The 15,903-nt window shown below is 52.0% G+C and overlaps 5 non-coding genes across 5 annotated transcripts; 2 read left to right on the top strand and 3 right to left on the bottom strand.

The window, feature by feature from the left end:
* Positions 1–3,742: 3,742 nt before the first annotated feature.
* TRNAS-AGA (transfer RNA serine (anticodon AGA)) lies at positions 3,743–3,824 on the bottom strand. The gene has a single exon. It is a non-coding gene; the product is annotated as a tRNA-Ser (tRNA).
* A 2,649-nt stretch (positions 3,825–6,473) lies between these two features.
* On the bottom strand, positions 6,474–6,548 carry TRNAR-CCU (transfer RNA arginine (anticodon CCU)). Its single transcript has one exon. It is a non-coding gene; the product is annotated as a tRNA-Arg (tRNA).
* A 726-nt stretch (positions 6,549–7,274) lies between these two features.
* On the top strand, positions 7,275–7,356 carry TRNAS-AGA (transfer RNA serine (anticodon AGA)). Its single transcript has one exon. It is a non-coding gene; the product is annotated as a tRNA-Ser (tRNA).
* A 5,575-nt stretch (positions 7,357–12,931) lies between these two features.
* Positions 12,932–13,025, top strand: TRNAI-UAU (transfer RNA isoleucine (anticodon UAU)). Its single transcript has 2 exons — positions 12,932–12,969; positions 12,990–13,025. It is a non-coding gene; the product is annotated as a tRNA-Ile (tRNA).
* A 2,553-nt stretch (positions 13,026–15,578) lies between these two features.
* On the bottom strand, positions 15,579–15,683 carry TRNAR-UCU (transfer RNA arginine (anticodon UCU)). Its single transcript has 2 exons — positions 15,647–15,683; positions 15,579–15,614 (listed from the first exon to the last, which is right to left on the bottom strand). It is a non-coding gene; the product is annotated as a tRNA-Arg (tRNA).
* Positions 15,684–15,903: the final 220 nt, after the last annotated feature.

Here is a 15,903-nt window from a genome sequence, read left to right as displayed (position 1 = left end):
GCTGTAAAGTGCGAAGGATTGCCCACCTGGATTCACACATCCCACTGCAAACCCGTCCTGGCCCCTACAGAAGTCGGCCCCAACAAGGAGCACCGCAGACCTGGTACCGGAGACCCAGGTCCAGAAGCAGACGAGGATCAGCGCAGGCCTGGTACCGGCAATCCAAGCCCTGAAGCAGACGATCCTGAAAGACCGAGGCCAAGGTACCAGCTGCGGCCCAGAAGGACCTGCCAGCGATAGGTGAAGCAAACTACGAAGTCCTGAAGAACAGCCAGCATGAGGCTGGACAAACAATTCATGTTGAGCTTATGCTTAGTTTTGTTTTTAATACCTAGTAGTTATAACCTATATGGTTCAAATGTGTTTATGCTTTTAATGAACCAAGTTTCCCAAGAATTTAATTCCACAAGTTGCTGGATATGTGCTCACAGTCCTGTGCATTCAGAAGGAGGCACCCCAATGATTCCAGTTCCACTGAACAACACTCAAATGAATGGCCCATTGTTTAATGAGCTAAAGCCAAATGATACCTGGCAGGATAAAGGGTTTACTAGCCCAGGGTACATCCGCCTAGCTCTGACACCAGTTGGAGAATACTGCTGGACATGTAATGGTACAGGAGCCCGAGTGGGGAAAAGCAGGTGTGAGGTAAACATTGTCCTGAATGGAGTATGGAACAGAAATAACACCTGGGAAAATAACAAAGGCCCTTATGACTTTAGAATCGATGGGTACTATTTGCAATGGATGATGAAGCCCCAATGCCAAAGGACCTTAACAGCAAAGGTTGGCCATTACTTTATATGTGGTCGCCGAGCATACAAAACACTGCCCAAGGGCTAGAGTGGAACCTGCTACATTGGAGCAGCCTTCCCAGCCATTCAAATCACTAACCATCTCCCTGGGAGTAGAATCCGAAATTACCGAGAGAGAACAGAAACACAGCGGTTTTGGGGAATTGCGTTCCCAGGATTGGGTGTGGCCTATGCAGTAAGAGAAATTCGGAGGCTGGAAGTAGCTTTCGAGAAAGTAGCTAATGCCACAACCAAAGCTCTCCGTGCCATTAATATGGAACTAGGAGAAGTGAGACAAATGGTTCTCCAGAACCGGATGGCCCTAGACTATGTCCTAGCTAGTAAGGGCGGGGTTTGTGCCTTAGTAGGAAAGGAATGCTGTGTGTATATCACCGACACCAGCAAAGAAGTGGAGGAAGATGCCTCAGAGATTGAAAAAGCTGTGGAACGCTTAAGGCAGGGGGAAGACTAGACCCTCTGGGATTGGTTAAGAGGCTGGTTTGGACATGTGGGAACTTGGATTTTGCAAGGTGTAGTTTTAGTATTAGCTATATTCTTTTGTGCTTATTTTTGTTTCTTGTTAATCAAATGCTGTATTTCTTGTATTCTAGAAAACAAGGGACAGACCCTTACTAAAAGGAATGTAGAAGTAATGATGTTAAAATATGATGAGCAGAGAGAGGAACAAGAAATGTATATAAAGGCTTTGATGAAAATGGAGATGTAAAACGGTTTCATGGTTAGCCTTTAAAAGGCTAAAAGGGGGGAGATTGTAGAAGCTATTTCATATTTAGCTAGAAGCCATTCTGTATAACAAAAAGCCATTTCAGTTTCTTGTGTCTGCACGAGGGAGTGAACTGGCCTTCACCGAGGTGGGGAGAGACCAGAGGGATGCGCTGTTGGAATGTGTTAATGAACTATTTTGAGCTGAAGCTCGAACTCCCTTTTAACCTGTTTCTTTCTATGCTGATAATAATTCCTCTTTGAAGTTCTCTTTGATTTCTTGCCCTGACGTCAGACTTGTTTAGTTAAGGGTATAAAATACTAGGATTGATTGTATTAGCCAGCCTTACTGGACCCGGCTTTGCTGGGACCACGTTTGGCTCACTTTGCTTTTATTGGCCAATAAAACTGTCTGTTTAGTCGCGTAAACTGAGTGAGGCGTTTGCTTCGACAGGAGAGACCCATGTTTATGTGTCCCTGATGGTCTAGTGGCTAGAATTTGGCACTTTCACTGCTGAGGCCTGGGTTTGATTCCCAGTCAGAAAAACCAGCCTCATCTGTATTAATGAAATCTGCCTGGTCTTTGCCCTTTTCCATCACAGGGAGGGCCAGTGGGCTGAGAGAAGGGAGGGGCTGGGGTGCCAGAGGCAGGCTGTGACTGGGAGACACTCCCAGCAGCCAAGCACATTTCTCAGGCAGCCCCTTCCCTGCGCAGGGGGCGCAGGTCACACGCCTGGGTGAATAAGAGCTTGTGGGGACTGGCCAGGGCTTCAAGCAGGCAGCTCCCATTGGCCACAAACAAGCCTGGAGCAGGGACCAGGCCTGAAGCCTTTTCCTCTACAGCAGAGAGACACAAAGGGCCCAGCAGCCCCTTCTCTCAGCTGTGCGTGGGGGCAGGGCGAGCAGGGAATCTGCCTGAGGCTTCTTGCTGCCATGTTGGGTGGCTTCATGGGCTGGATCCAGCCCGCTGGCCTGTATTGCCCAGGCCTGGCTTAGAGGGAACCTTGGCTCTGGCTGTGGGGGAGGGGCGCTGTGGAAAGGCCAGTCTGGCCTTCCTGGGCAGGGCATGACGACATGCAGCCAAACATCCCAGACAGAGAATTACAGGCCACACAGGCCTTTTACCACAGTCAAAGTAACTCAATTGGGAGAGTGTTAGACCGAAGATCTAAAGGTCCCTGGTTCAATCCCAGGCTTTAGCATGTGTTAGTAGTGGCTAATAATTTCAAGTTAATGGGTTTGTTTAGAGCTGCCCTCACAAACTGCCTGGTAGAATGAAAGCTGAGCTACAGCCTGGGGCTCTATTCTTCCAGGGGGCAGTTACAAGGGCTGCACTTGCAGGAAATCAGGTGACACCACAAGAAACACTCTGTGTGGGCCTGGCTGGAATGTGGCATCACATGAGCATGTTGTTAGCACCAATGTGCCCTCCCAGGGGCTGAGGAGCATTAGAGCTGTTGGGCAGCTCTGCTCTCCCAGCCTGGGGCTGTCTGTCTGGGCCATGTACACACACACACTGGTCCCTACCTCTCTTTCTAGGACAGGGCTCCTGCTGTTCCTTGGTTTACTCAGCCTGGGAGTTGGGCTTATCCCAAGCAGCAGGAGCTGTGTTTATCTGGGGAGACACAAATCAGAGCAGAACCTTCCTGTCCCCCATTTCTGCTTGGCTTTGAACCAGGAGCCTTTTGCATATTAAGCAAACACGATAATCACTACCCCACAGAAACATGCTTAAGTTAGTTTTTGTCTGTACATAAACTTGGACAAATATTCTGTTACTAATTCTTTGGCCAAGGCAGAGAAAGAGCAGGGAACAAGACTCCCCCCTCCCCCCCCAATACTTCTCTAGACCCTTTGCTCCCAACACAGGGTGGGGGGGGGGCTGTGCACCTCGGGAGGAGTGACCCACATCATATCCCCAGCATTTCTGCCCTTCATGGATGGACCTATGGGGGCAGGCCCAGATGTTTCATCCTCTCACTCAACTCCTATCACACTCTAGAGCAGGGCAGCCCCCGGGGTAGGACTGAGCCATGGGGTGCTGAGCAAGGGGCAGAGGCTGCAGGAGCTGAGAGTTTCCCTAGAGCTCAGGGACCCATAATGAGGCACCATGGCCCCTGTCTCTCTCGGAAGGTGCAGAAAGGGATTGACTGGGGACAGGGAGAGTGGCTCAGGGGTTGTGCAACTTGTTACCCTGGTTAGGGGTGTGGCCAAAACACAGGCCTCGCTGTGAGCAGGATTTGAACCTACGCAGGGAAACCCTATTGGATTTCTAGACTAACGCCTTAACCACTCGGCCACCACAGCTGTGAGCTTAGCAATGCCCCAGGGCCAGAGAAACTGGTAACTAATCCCAGTGCCTAGGCCTCACCTCACCTGCCCCACAGAATTCACAAGGCAAACCTGGCTCCCAGAACACAGGGGGAGCCTGGGGGCTCCTTGCTGGGCCATGGGGTGAAGCATCAAACCAGCCTCCTCCTGTGGGGCTGTGAGTGTTGCTGTCCCTGCTGTACAGACAGGGCCATGGAGGCAGGGAGAGATTCACTGAATGGGCCAAGGGCACCCAGTGAGTTAGAGCCCAGCTCTGCCCCCAGCTCCCTGTCCCACCCACCGACGTGCTGACTCCCTCGCTGCCAGGGGCTGTTTGCATTGGCCTCTTTTGCTGTCTTTTCTGCTGTGAGACATTGGGACAGTTGGCCAGGGCGTCCCGCAGTTGCCATCTCCCTCTGTGCAGGTGCTGTCCAGAGCCCCGACTAGCAAACGCTGACACTGCTGTTAGGTCCAGACCAGAGGGGAGTGTTTAAGGGTTATTTCAGAAGAAGGGTTTTCTCCCAAAATAACTGCATCTAAACAGTGTTTTTTATTTCATAATAAAGTATTTCGAAATAGCACCCAGATACGATTATGCAAATATAGCACGGGATATTTAAATCCTGGTTCCATGTAGAATTTCGAATGTCTCCATTTGCATCCCTTTCTGGAAAGAGGATGCAAGTGTCGACATGTCCTGTGTGTTGCAACCTCCCAGCACTCACCTGATGTTCCCTCCCCGCTGCCTGAAGCCGTTTGGGAGTCCTCCTGCGTCTCCTGGAGTGGCAGCCCATCAGCGTTGTCATTCTGAAGCTGCAGCTGCTGCTTCCCAGGTGTCTCCATCCCAGACTCCACAACTCTCCCTGGAGACAGGGGCTCCCCACACCCCGGGATTCGGTCCAGTTCCTCACAGTATGCACAGCGCTGCGGTGCTTCCCCAGAGCGGGACCTGCCCTCACGGGCCCTCACATACCCCTCCCGCAATTCGTTGACCTTGGCTCTGACTTGGTCTAGGATGCAGGAGGGGGGAGGTGGCCTTTCTCTGCAAGGCCATCAGCCATTGGACCATATGTTACATAATTTCATGAAGGTTAGGTCCATAAAAGGCTAGTAGCCAGGGGATAAAATGGTGTCCCTGGCCTCTGTTTGTCAGAGGCTGCAGACGGATGGCAGGAGACAAATCGCTTGATCATTGTATTCGGTCCACCCCCTCCGGGGCACCTGGTGCTGGCCACTGTCGGCAGACAGGACACTGGGCTAGACGGACATTTGGTCTGACTCAGTACGGCCGTTTTTATGTTCATAAATGTCTGCATTCCTCCGCCTGGACTGCCGGGCCTGCAGAGACTCCCCCTCGGATCACAGCTCCAAGAGGGTCTTTATCTCTGGCCCAGACGCTGACAGTGCCCAGTGTTTCTGCCCCTTGCTTGGACCTGTGATGTGTCCCTGAAGGGGGTCTCTGGGGGCTTGTGCCTGTGACATGGCTCTCCGGAAGGCAGACGTGCTCGATCTTAGGCAAACGACCCAGAAACAACACTTTATGGCAAAAAACACAAGGACGGCTCTTGGTCCGCATCCTCAGGCCACACAGAGTATCCAGAAGTCACTTCCCCACCTCTCCCTTGTCTGCTCTAGAGCTTAGCCCAAAGTCTGATAAACTCTACTCTCCCACCCAACAACCTCTGGGACTCCTCTCCTGCCCAGCTCCTCACACCACGGAGAGTGCAGGGCAGCCACTACCCCAGCGTCACCACTTCTGGTCTTTGCCTAATGGCCCCTTTCAGGTCCTGGGTCAGCCAAGTAGTTTCATGGGTGGCCAGGGGAGGCCTCTTCTGTGTCCCAGAAGGACCTGGGAAAATGTGAGCAAAGGAAGCAACAAGGCACCACTGGGAGTTGAACCCAGGCTCTTCTGTTTAGACGGAGCAAGCTAAGCCATGGTGCCCCCCTCAAGCTGTTGGGTAAAACTGCTCTGTGGTCCCAGACAACACCTTTGACTCCCAAAGTGCAGCAATTTCCTTCCAGCCCTGGCTGTGTCTGTGGCTGAGCCGCACAAAGGAAGATACAAGATCCCTGGTGGGGTCTTTGCCGGATGAACATACCTGAGGAAAGACGCCGGAAGTGCAACAGACACAGAAAAGGGGACGAGGGACAGTTTGAGTCACACACATGGCAGGTGGCGCAGCTCAGCGCAGCCAGGGACCTTATCCACTCACAGAGCTTCACAGCTTCTCCACCCCAAACCCCACCAGGCAAACTGCCCCATGGGCCTTGCCCGCACCATGCTCAGGGCCTGGGGATTGTCTGTCAGTTTGACAGACCAAATAACTAACCACCCCACTGCTCTGGAGTCTCTGCCTCTCATGGGCCTTCTCATCCTCACACTCCTCTTTGTCTCCAGGCAGACCCTGCTCTGCTATAGCCACCTCCCTCTGGCTGTCACTCCTGGGCCTTCTAGAGTAAAATGTGCCTCTTCATTCTGACTTTGAATACCTGGGGTTTTAGCAACCAGATCTGCACCTAACACAAGCTAGTGAGGAGTCTGGACAGCTTCTGCCATGAGGGAGACAGTAACTGCAGGGCATCCTTGCCAACTATTTTGGAGAGCAAAGGAATGCAAACTATTTGTCAGTGAACAACAAGGAAACTGTCAGCCCAGGTGGGACTTGAACCCACAATCCCTGGCTTAGGAGGCCAGTACCTTGTCCATTAGGCCACTGGGGAACAAAAAAAAGCCTGCCAGGGAAAGAAATTCACCCTTCTAAATGTCCCTTCTTCAACTTTTAGCTCCTAATGAATCCCCTTTGAAGAAGCCAGATACACAGGAAGGGCTGATCACACCCCTCTGAAAATCAGCTTTCCATGGGTATAGGCAGCTGGCTCCAAGTCATGGGTCTTGACATCTCGTCTCCCTCCCGAATCCAGGGAAGTGTCTCCTGCTCCTGCAGCCTCCTGATGCTCTATGGCCCTGTCTGTACAGCAGGGGGAGCAACACTCACAGCCCCACAGGAGGGCCCCTGGCAGCCTGTGATGTTCCGTGTGTGAGCCCCAGAACCAGCCCTGAGTGACAGGGGCAGAGGGGGAGCAGCTCACACATGCCAAGGGGCTGGCTAGTGGCACGACATGAGCCTGCCAGGAAGCAGTGACATCACAAGGAACTTTTACAGCACCTCAGCTTATTGGCTGGGAGGCAGTGACCTCACAGAGCAACCTTGGCAACAGCCAGGTGGGACAGGGGCAATCTCAGAGACCCCCATGGCCTGGCTGCCTGGAATCTCCTTTGTGAAGTTTCCCCTTGAACTCACCTCTAAGGCAGCCTCAGACCAGAGCAGCCAGGACCCCTCTGCATGACCATTGAAATGGTTTGCAGTGTGAATTCTGTGGGTCAGGTGACGTCAGGCCTGGGCACTGAGATTATTTACCAGTTTCCCTGGCCTACTGTTACTTAGAGCTGTGATGGCCAAGTGGTTAAGGTGTTGGACTAGAAATCCACTAGGGTTTCCCTGCGCAGGTTCAAATCCTGCTCACAGCGAGGTCTGTGTTTTGGCCACAAGCCTTTCTAGAGCAACATGGTACCCAAACCCTGAGAAGAACGTGGCCTGTCCTGTTAAAAGCATTTCTGGAAAATCACGCCAGTCTAGACGTAGCCTGGGGCTGTGTCCACACTGGCCACTTATTCTGGAAAAAGTTTGAAGTAGGAATAAGAGATCCTCCGGAAAAGGGCTTTTTTCCGGAGGATCGGGGCCAGTGTAGACGCTCTTTTCCGGCTTTTCTAAAAGCTGGAAAAAAGCGGTGGACATTTTTATTTAAATGCCGCAGGGGATATTTAAATCCCCCGCGGATTTCCCTATTACGACCTGTAAAATTAACATGCCCCTTTCGGAAAAGGGGCCAGTGTAGACGTAGCCACTGTGTCTACACTGCACGGCTCTTCTGGAAAACCTACGCACATTTCAAAACCCAATTTGTGTAGCTTTTTCTTCTGCTTTTTTTGGAAGAAGCTTTTCTGACATTTGGCCTGTGGACACTGGGCAAGTCACACAAGGGAGGCAGCAGGCAGAAGCTGCCCAATGCACCAGCCTCCCAGGGCAGGGGAGGCCAAGCCACAAGCCTCCAGTAGCTGCCTGGCCTGATTCATCTCCCTTCCCCAGGCTGGCAGCAAGGGGCAGTCTCAGCTGATGTCACTCCTCTGTCACATGGGTGTTGGGCTCATGAACAGGCTAGTAAGCAGCAGTTGCACTTACCTGGGCACCCAGGGGAGCAGCAATAAGAGCAGAGCCTGTCTTTCAACCAGGGACCTTTTGCATGTTAGGCAACAGCGAAAATCACTGCACCACAGAAACACACTTTGGCTTTGGTGGAACTTGTCCGACTGTTCTGTTACTCAGTCCTTCTAACACCCTGCTCTGCGGGGGAGGGGATGCACCTTGTGAACACTCCACCTCTTGTTCTCAGGGAAGCCACTAACCCGAGCTGCCAGCTCCTCATTTCCTCACCAGCCCCTTGAGATTTGTAGCTCAAAGCTGGAGCTGCTGTGGAAGGAGGTGAAGCTACAGAAGCTGACAGGGGAAAATCAGCAGGCTGAAGGTTATTTTTTCTCCTCCCTGGGCTGATGTGGAGAAGAAAATCCTCTTCCCTTCTCCTCAGAAAACGGAACTTGCAGCTTGTTTTTTCTCTGCTTTTACTAAAGCTGGACCCCAGGACTAGACTTTTTCTTTCTAAAACCCTGGTGAAAGCTGAGAGTGAATTGCTTGTAGGCTGAGAATGTGAGTTAAAGAAGGGCATCACCCAGCATGGGGATTGAACCCATAACCCTGAAATTAAGAGTCTCATGTTCTACCAATTGAGCTAGCCAGGCTGTGTGCAACAGCTTTCCTAATATGCCATCATAGGGTAGCAGGAACCGAGAGTTCTCAAGTGCCTGACTCAAGGCTCTTTCTTGCCCCTAATGGAGGGTTCTGGTCTGTGCGGAGGTTTGAGCACAAATCCCCCTCCTGACACACCCACTTCTTTCCCCACAAGGAACGGCTCCATTTCCATCTCTCCGGCGACAGGAGAAGGGGACGGTTTCAGGATTTCTTTTACCGCTGCAGCATGGGGAGATGGAGGGAATTCACACTCCTTTGAAAGCTTTGTTCTTCTGGCACCAAGTGTGACAGGAGGGGTGACATGCCATGCTGACGCCAGCAACCATGACCAAACCTCTGAGAAGGAAAATGTATTTTGTTAAAAGGAACAATGTGAAGTGTGTATGCAACTGACTGAACGTGACCTTGCGTTGTGTGTGAGGGTGTGTCTAGACTACTGAGTTTTGTTGACAAAAGTGGACTTTTGTCGACAAAACTATACCAAGGTCTACACTACCGCTGAGTTCTGTCGACATAAAGTCGACAGAACTCAGCAGTTTTGTCGACGCTGGTATACTTCATTTTACGAGGCATAACACCTTCGGTTGACAGAGTTCTCAATGTGTCTGGACGCTCTTTGTCGACAGAAGTTTTGTCGACAGATACTGTCGACAAAACTTCTGTCGACAAAACCCGGTAGTCTAGACGTACCCTGAGAGATAGTGAACCTACTAAAACCAGCCTGACCTAGCTTTTCTGCTGCAAGGATGAGACTAACACCCATGCAACTAAGTTTATCTCTGCATATTGAGATAAAAGTAGCTTTAAGCATTAAGCCAATAGTAACGCTGTCACTAGCTTATGTGATGTCTATTCTATTTTGTGTGCAACCATGAATGTATATAAGGTTACCATGGACATTTGATTTTGGAAGTCTTTCTTTTGAAACTTCCCACAGCTCTTAATAAAAGTGTTTCTCTCCTTCCAACCCTGAGTCTGGATTTCCGTGACACCTCAAACCAACTGGACTAGCCAGCCCACGTCACAGTGAGTCACTAGTGGCGCTGTCAGAGAAGAGCCATTGGCAGCTCCAGTCATCCCGGCAACTGCTGGAGGTGCCTTTCAGAAAGGGCCATTTGTGAGCTTAGTCTTGGCAGGCTGGCTAGCTCAGTTGCTTAGAGCGTGGTGCTAATAACGCTAAGGTCATGGATTCAAGCTCCATGCTGGCCCCTGAAATGTTTGCTGTGGTGATTGTCCTCACCCAGCCTTTAGCTGCCTGCTATGGACAGGGAAGCAGAGACACACAAGAGGCTGAGACCTTTGCAGGAAGCAGAGCAGAGAGCTCATAGGAGGAGGCTCCAGCGTGCACAGCCCCAGTGGCTAAAAGGGCCTTGTCCTGGCCTGCTTTCCCTAATGGCAGGGAAAACCCTTCTCTTCACTCCATTGCCCCAGTGGGGTGACGTGATTCCCAAATTCCTGCTGCTGCAGTGGCTGGCCCAAGGCTCCCTGCAGGGGGCAGTTTCCTCCAGCCCAAGCCACAAAGGGAGGCTCCATATGTCCAGGAGGCCTGGGGCATGTGCCCGGCCCACAACACTGCTGCCAACCACCTGGTCACCTGCGTCAGCAGCCCTGTGTGGCCGTGTTCTTGTGCAAGAAGCCGCCAGTGCAGACAGAGCCTTCGTGTGCAGAGCCGTTCCGCTGCTTATTGTCACGGGGGTTCCTTGTGCATGAAGGAGCAGTGTGATAGTCCACGCTTAGCCTCATTGGCATATTGCTTGCTCAAGAACCCGTCAGTGTAAACATGGCCCCTGTGCTTTCTGTCTAAGCTTAAAAAATGTTGTGCAAAGCAGGAAGATTCTAGAGCCTTCCTCGGCAAGTGAGTCTGAATTCTGCACCACGACCTCAGTGGGACCCGCTGGCGAAATACTGGCTTGCTGCAAATCCTTGGTAATGCCAGGGTTTGGCTTCCTTGGCAATGTCTGCACCGCACATTGTTGTACAATAAGATACGCAATTGAGGTGTGGGGATGAATATTGCCACACCTCATTTGCATACCATATGAGCCATCATTTTTGCAGCAGAGACTTTTGTGCAAGAAGAAGCTGTCTACACTGCTCCTTCTTGCACAAAAAAACCCTCTTGTGCAGAGCTGTTCCGCTGCTTATTTTCAGGAATCCTCGTGCCAGTTGGCAGAAAAATCCAGTTCTGAGCAGTCTCTGAGTGGCCGGTGCCTGAGGGGATCCAACATGGATCCCTAGGTTACATGTCACAAGCACCATTTAGTGGCCCCAGTTACTGACCTAAACACCATCATAACACGACGTCTACGTCTACACTGCAGCCTTCTTGTGTAAGAACTGTTTTACGTAAGCGTTCTTGTGCAAAAGGTCTTCCACAAGAGCACGTCCACACTGCCAAGTACTTTGCACAAGAGATGTGCTTTTGTGCAAGAGCGTCCATGGCAGTGTGGTTGCTCTCTTGTGCAAGAAAACTCTGATGGGCATTTTAGCCATACGGGTTTATTGCACAAGAAATTCATGTTGCCTGTCTACACTGCCCTCTTGTGGAAGAGCTCTTGTGCAAGAGGGTTTATTCCTCGTGGGGAGAGGAATAACTCTTCTGGAAGAAGCACTGTTTTCCAACAATGTAGTGCAAATTTACTTATGCAAGAACACTCGTGCTGTGCTCTGCACATTTTTGTGCAAGAACATTGAGCAAAAACCCTGCCATGTAGATGTAGCCTACAGGTTTGTATTCATTCAAAGAGTTCACATACAAAGGAAATGTCTCTATTAAATAGACACTCTTGCAGGGGGCGCTTGGATTTAAACCAAGGACCATAGGATCTGCAGTCAAACACTCTGCCACTGAGCTACACCACCATATGAGAAAAAGAGTCTGCAGCCAGTATTGAGAAGTGGGTGGGGAACAGGAGGCTTTTGTAGAACACACATCTCAGGTGGGACGGACCCTCACTGACCCCAGATTGTGACTGGTCCTAACATGGAGTTTGTCCAGAAAGCATCAGAACTGGGGCAGGACAGAGGTTCTGTCCACACAGAAAAGTTATTTTGAAACAATGGCCGTTATTCCAAAATAACAAGGCAAGAGTCTACACAGCAATTCCGTTATTTGAAGTAACTCTGAAATAACGGACGGCTAATTCCAACTTCTGTAGACCTCACTGTACGCAGAAAAATGCCTATTCTGAAATAGCTATTTCAAAATGAGGCGCGTGTACATTCTCCACTTCTGCTATTTCAAAATATCCCCTTCCCAGGGCCATTCTGAGTTATTCCCCCTGGGGCTCTAAATCAAGGTAACACGTCTACATTAGGGAAGCCTCCTCAGACTCATTTTGAGGTTTCCCTGCAGTGTAGACGTGCTATTTTGAAATAACTGTTCCAGAAGAGCTTATTCCAAAATAAACGTGCCGTGTAGACGTAGCCAGAGAGTCCTGAGAGATGAAGCAGCCGGAGGGAAGCCAGGAGAGCAGAGGCCAGACTGAGAACTGAGTGCCCCAGCTGTCTACCTCAGGCCTTCTGTCTAGGTGTAAGGGGAAGCACTAATGACTCTGAATCCTCCAATCTGAGTTTAAATCTCAGTGGGACGGGCTGGGGTGGTTGCTGGGAGGTCCTTGTGCTCCAGGCTTTTTGGCTTCCTTGCCTTGAGGTTCACTAAGGTGGTTCTGCTTGTCTGAGGCCCATTAGAGCTTCGTGAGCAGACTTGTGCTCAGGTGCCTGATGCCATCACAGCGTCAGGGCAGGTCGCCCATCTGACCCCTGAGCTCAGCCCATGCTGGAGGCAGCCAGAGAGCGTGAGCAGAACGGGGGCGGGGGAGTTGTATACTTTGGGAAGGGTCCTGGCTCCCAGCCACACGCCTTGACCATGACCATCGGTCCCTGCACAAAGTGCATTGTGGGAATGAGAGTTGGGGCAGCAGGAAAGGGGCGGGCCCCTCAGCACCAGCGAGCAGGTGGGAGAAGATGGGAGTGAATCCTGCTACCTCTCATGTGCAAAGGGAGCACTAACCCACGTGCAACTCATCTCTAGTGCTCTGGCCTCCAGCAGCTTTGTGCCCCACTAGGGTGGGTTATCTCAGAGACCAGAGAGGAAGAGGGAGGGGTCTCTGGATGTGCGGAGCCCCCTGGCTCTGCCTGTGAAAAGAAAGAACAAGGGCACAGGCAGAAACTTCAATTCCACTTTCTGAGTCTTGACTTTTTCAATCTAAGGACTTTGAAGAAGAATTTCAAATATCTGCTCCAGTGGCGCAATGGGTCAGCGCACAGTACTTATAAGGCAGTACTTGTAGGAGACATGCTGAGGTTGTGAGTTCAAACCTCACCTGGAGCCCTCTCGTTGAGTCCCTCCTGGGTCGTCACCTTGCAGTGGTTCCCAAACTTTTCTGCATCACGCCCCCTGACGGAGAATTTAATCCGAGGGTTCAGATGGGGGCCCAAAACCCCTACCAAATCAATTCCAGACACCCTTCTTCAGCAACCAGCTTTATTCAGGAATGCATTCCAGGGCAAAAACCTCCAGGATACTCAGGAGAAAAAAAGTTTCTGCAAAGCTTCTGCCAATGCCCAAACAAAAGGCAAGGTCTTTTGTACTTTCTTACATGGTAATTACCCCCCTTTGACTGAACACTTACAATTGCATATTCAGGTCATGCCCCTTTGCACCAAATTCCCTCCAATCATCATTTGTCCCCTCACAGTCCTTTTGCAGGCCTTACAACAGGTTCAAACCAGTTTCACCTGTCCCCTCCTTTTGTATCCCTGTGTTCAAGCACGTACCTCTTTACAAAGACCAGACTTTAACAGCAGGGGTCGTACTGACAACAGTTAAGTTTATCCTTCACCCCCCTTTTTGATTTGTGAAAAACCCTCATGCCCCTGCCCCGCAAATAGCAGAAAAACTTGTTGAGCAAAAAAGAAAAAAAATGATGGGGGGAGGGCTGGGTCACCTCATGCCCACCTGGAATTTCTTCACACCCCCTCTCCTCCCCACCCGGGCTGGCCCCAGAGCCCAGGGGTCTGGTCAGCAAGTGAGACTCGCCCGTCAGTCCAAGCTGCTTTCTCCCCGGCTGCCGTTCCTGCCTGTCCCGTGCCAGCGCCGCATGCAGGCCAGTGGGGCAGGACGGGGGGTGTCAGTGGGGCCCTGCTCTCAGTCCATCCCTCACAGGCCCTGTGGGCTGCTCGAGGGCTGAGCCCGTCGCCCAGGCCTGGCGCGGGGATGGAACGTGGGGCACGTTTCCCCCTGTGAGCGTGTGCGGGGGCAGGAGGGAGCCACACGGGCCCGGCTGAAGGTTTTGTGCTGAGGCTGGAGGCTTGAGCCCGAGCTGTCGGCCTCAGAGGGACTTGCTCCTCCACCCCCTCCCTCCTGCCTTGCTGCCTCCTTTGGCCAGCAGCGCTCAGGGGCAGCCGGGAGAGCCGGCACCAAGGGCAGAGGAGGCCGAGGCACAAGCCCCTCAGAGGGGACAGGCCTGAGGCCTCTGGCTTGCCCAGGCTCACGCCAAGGGGCTTTCTGTGGTGCCGGGCGGGGAGGGAGGCCAGGCCCAGGCCGGTGGGAGAAGGGGCAGCGCCTGCCAGGGCAGCAAGGGGAGCTGCAGGGAGCGAGACGCAGCGTTTCTGTCGGGATCACTCAAGGGTCCTTCTGCGGGTGAAGCGCCTGTGACACCCCTGTGCTGCTGGGTTCCTCTGCCCCTCCCCTGGGAGGCCGTCCCCTTTGGGGGGCTCTTGCCCTGGCACTCATCCAAGGGCCACCTGGGCAAAGCAGCCTGCCCCAGGCACCTTCCATAGCTCAGCTGGCAGAGCAGAGGCCTGTAGCGGGTGCTCGGCAAGTGCCCTTAGGTGGCTGATTCAACTCCAGCTGAAAGGAGAGATTCTTCTCCCTCCCCCTGGCTGCAGGCCCGGCCTTAGGACCAGGCGGCTGCCTTGGGTCTGTCCCTTTGGGGCCTGGTGCTACAATTGACAGAAAGGTTTTGGGTTCCAGCTGCCAATCAAATGTCTTGGTCTGCGCAGACCTTGAGTCATGGCAAGAGCAGTTGTTTCCAAGGAGGGCACCATGGCTTAGTTGGCTAAAGCACCTGCCTAGTAATCAGGGGATCTTGGGTTCAACTCCCTGTGGTGCCTTGTTGCCAGGTCAATGGGTCTTTTCTTCCCACCATTTTTCAACATGTATCTGGAGTTGGTTTTACCTTCAGCTGAGCTTGGTGGTGCTCTCACAGTGGGAGTAGGATAGTAGCAAAGAGCAGGAGGTGCCCTAGGGGTTTGATTTAGTGAAGCTTAGCTAGACTTGCTAAATCAAGCTCTGGAAGATGGATTGCAGCAGCAATCTCCACCTGAGTGAAGACATGGCCTAATGGTGCAATTAGTTAGATGCCGACAATAACGGCCCCACTGCTGGTAACTCACAGAGGCTACATCTACACTAAGGCTGTGTCTAGACTGCATCCGTAAAAGGGATGCAAATTAGACACATCGCAATTGCTAATGATGCGGGGATTGAAATACCCCTCGCTTCATTTGCATAAAAATGGCTTCCGCTTTTTTCCAGCTTGGAGCTTTGCCGGATCCTTCAGAAAATAAACCCTTAAGATAAGTATTAAGGGATCTTTTGGAAAAGGTTTTATTTTTCGAAAGATCCGCGTCTAGACTGGTGCTTTTTTCCAACAAAGCTCGGAGCCTGCGTGTTGCACAGCACTGGTAGGAGACATGGAGGGTCTATTGGCACCTGCAGCCTCTCAGAACAACCCCCATCCTAACCCCCAAGTCCTAGCCCTTCCCTCCACCCTTAATGGGGTCTGCTGGGAATTGCCTGGATGCCAGGCCACCCCAGTGTCAGCCTAAGGACTGACTGGTCTGTAAAAGCTGCAGCCTGGAAATGAGGAAGCAGCTAAAGTGACTCTGGTGGGACTTGAACCCACAACCTTTGAACATCTAGCTGGGCTCACATTAACCAGTGCAGCTTAGAAGTCCAACGTGCTTTCCGTTGCACCACAGAGCCAGATGGACTGTTGTTGTTGATATCGCCACTCTCTGGGACCAATGCAAACAGCCCCATAGCAGTGAGGGAGTCAGTACACGGGTGGGTGGAGCAGAGAGCTGGGGACAGAGCTCAGCTCTAACTCACTAGGGGTGTGCACCTGTGTGTGTGTGAGCCCCCATGGCACCCATTGGTGCCTGCTGGGGGGTGGAGGGTCCCCTGGTGCCATAGCTCCTCCTGG

Source organism: Pelodiscus sinensis, chromosome 25 (genome assembly GCF_052426305.1).
Source record: "Pelodiscus sinensis isolate ZL-2025 chromosome 25, ASM5242630v1, whole genome shotgun sequence".
Classification (NCBI taxonomy): Eukaryota; Metazoa; Chordata; order Testudines; family Trionychidae; genus Pelodiscus; species Pelodiscus sinensis.
Note: the sequence above shows the minus strand (reverse complement) of the source record. Positions and strands in the feature narration are given on the sequence as shown.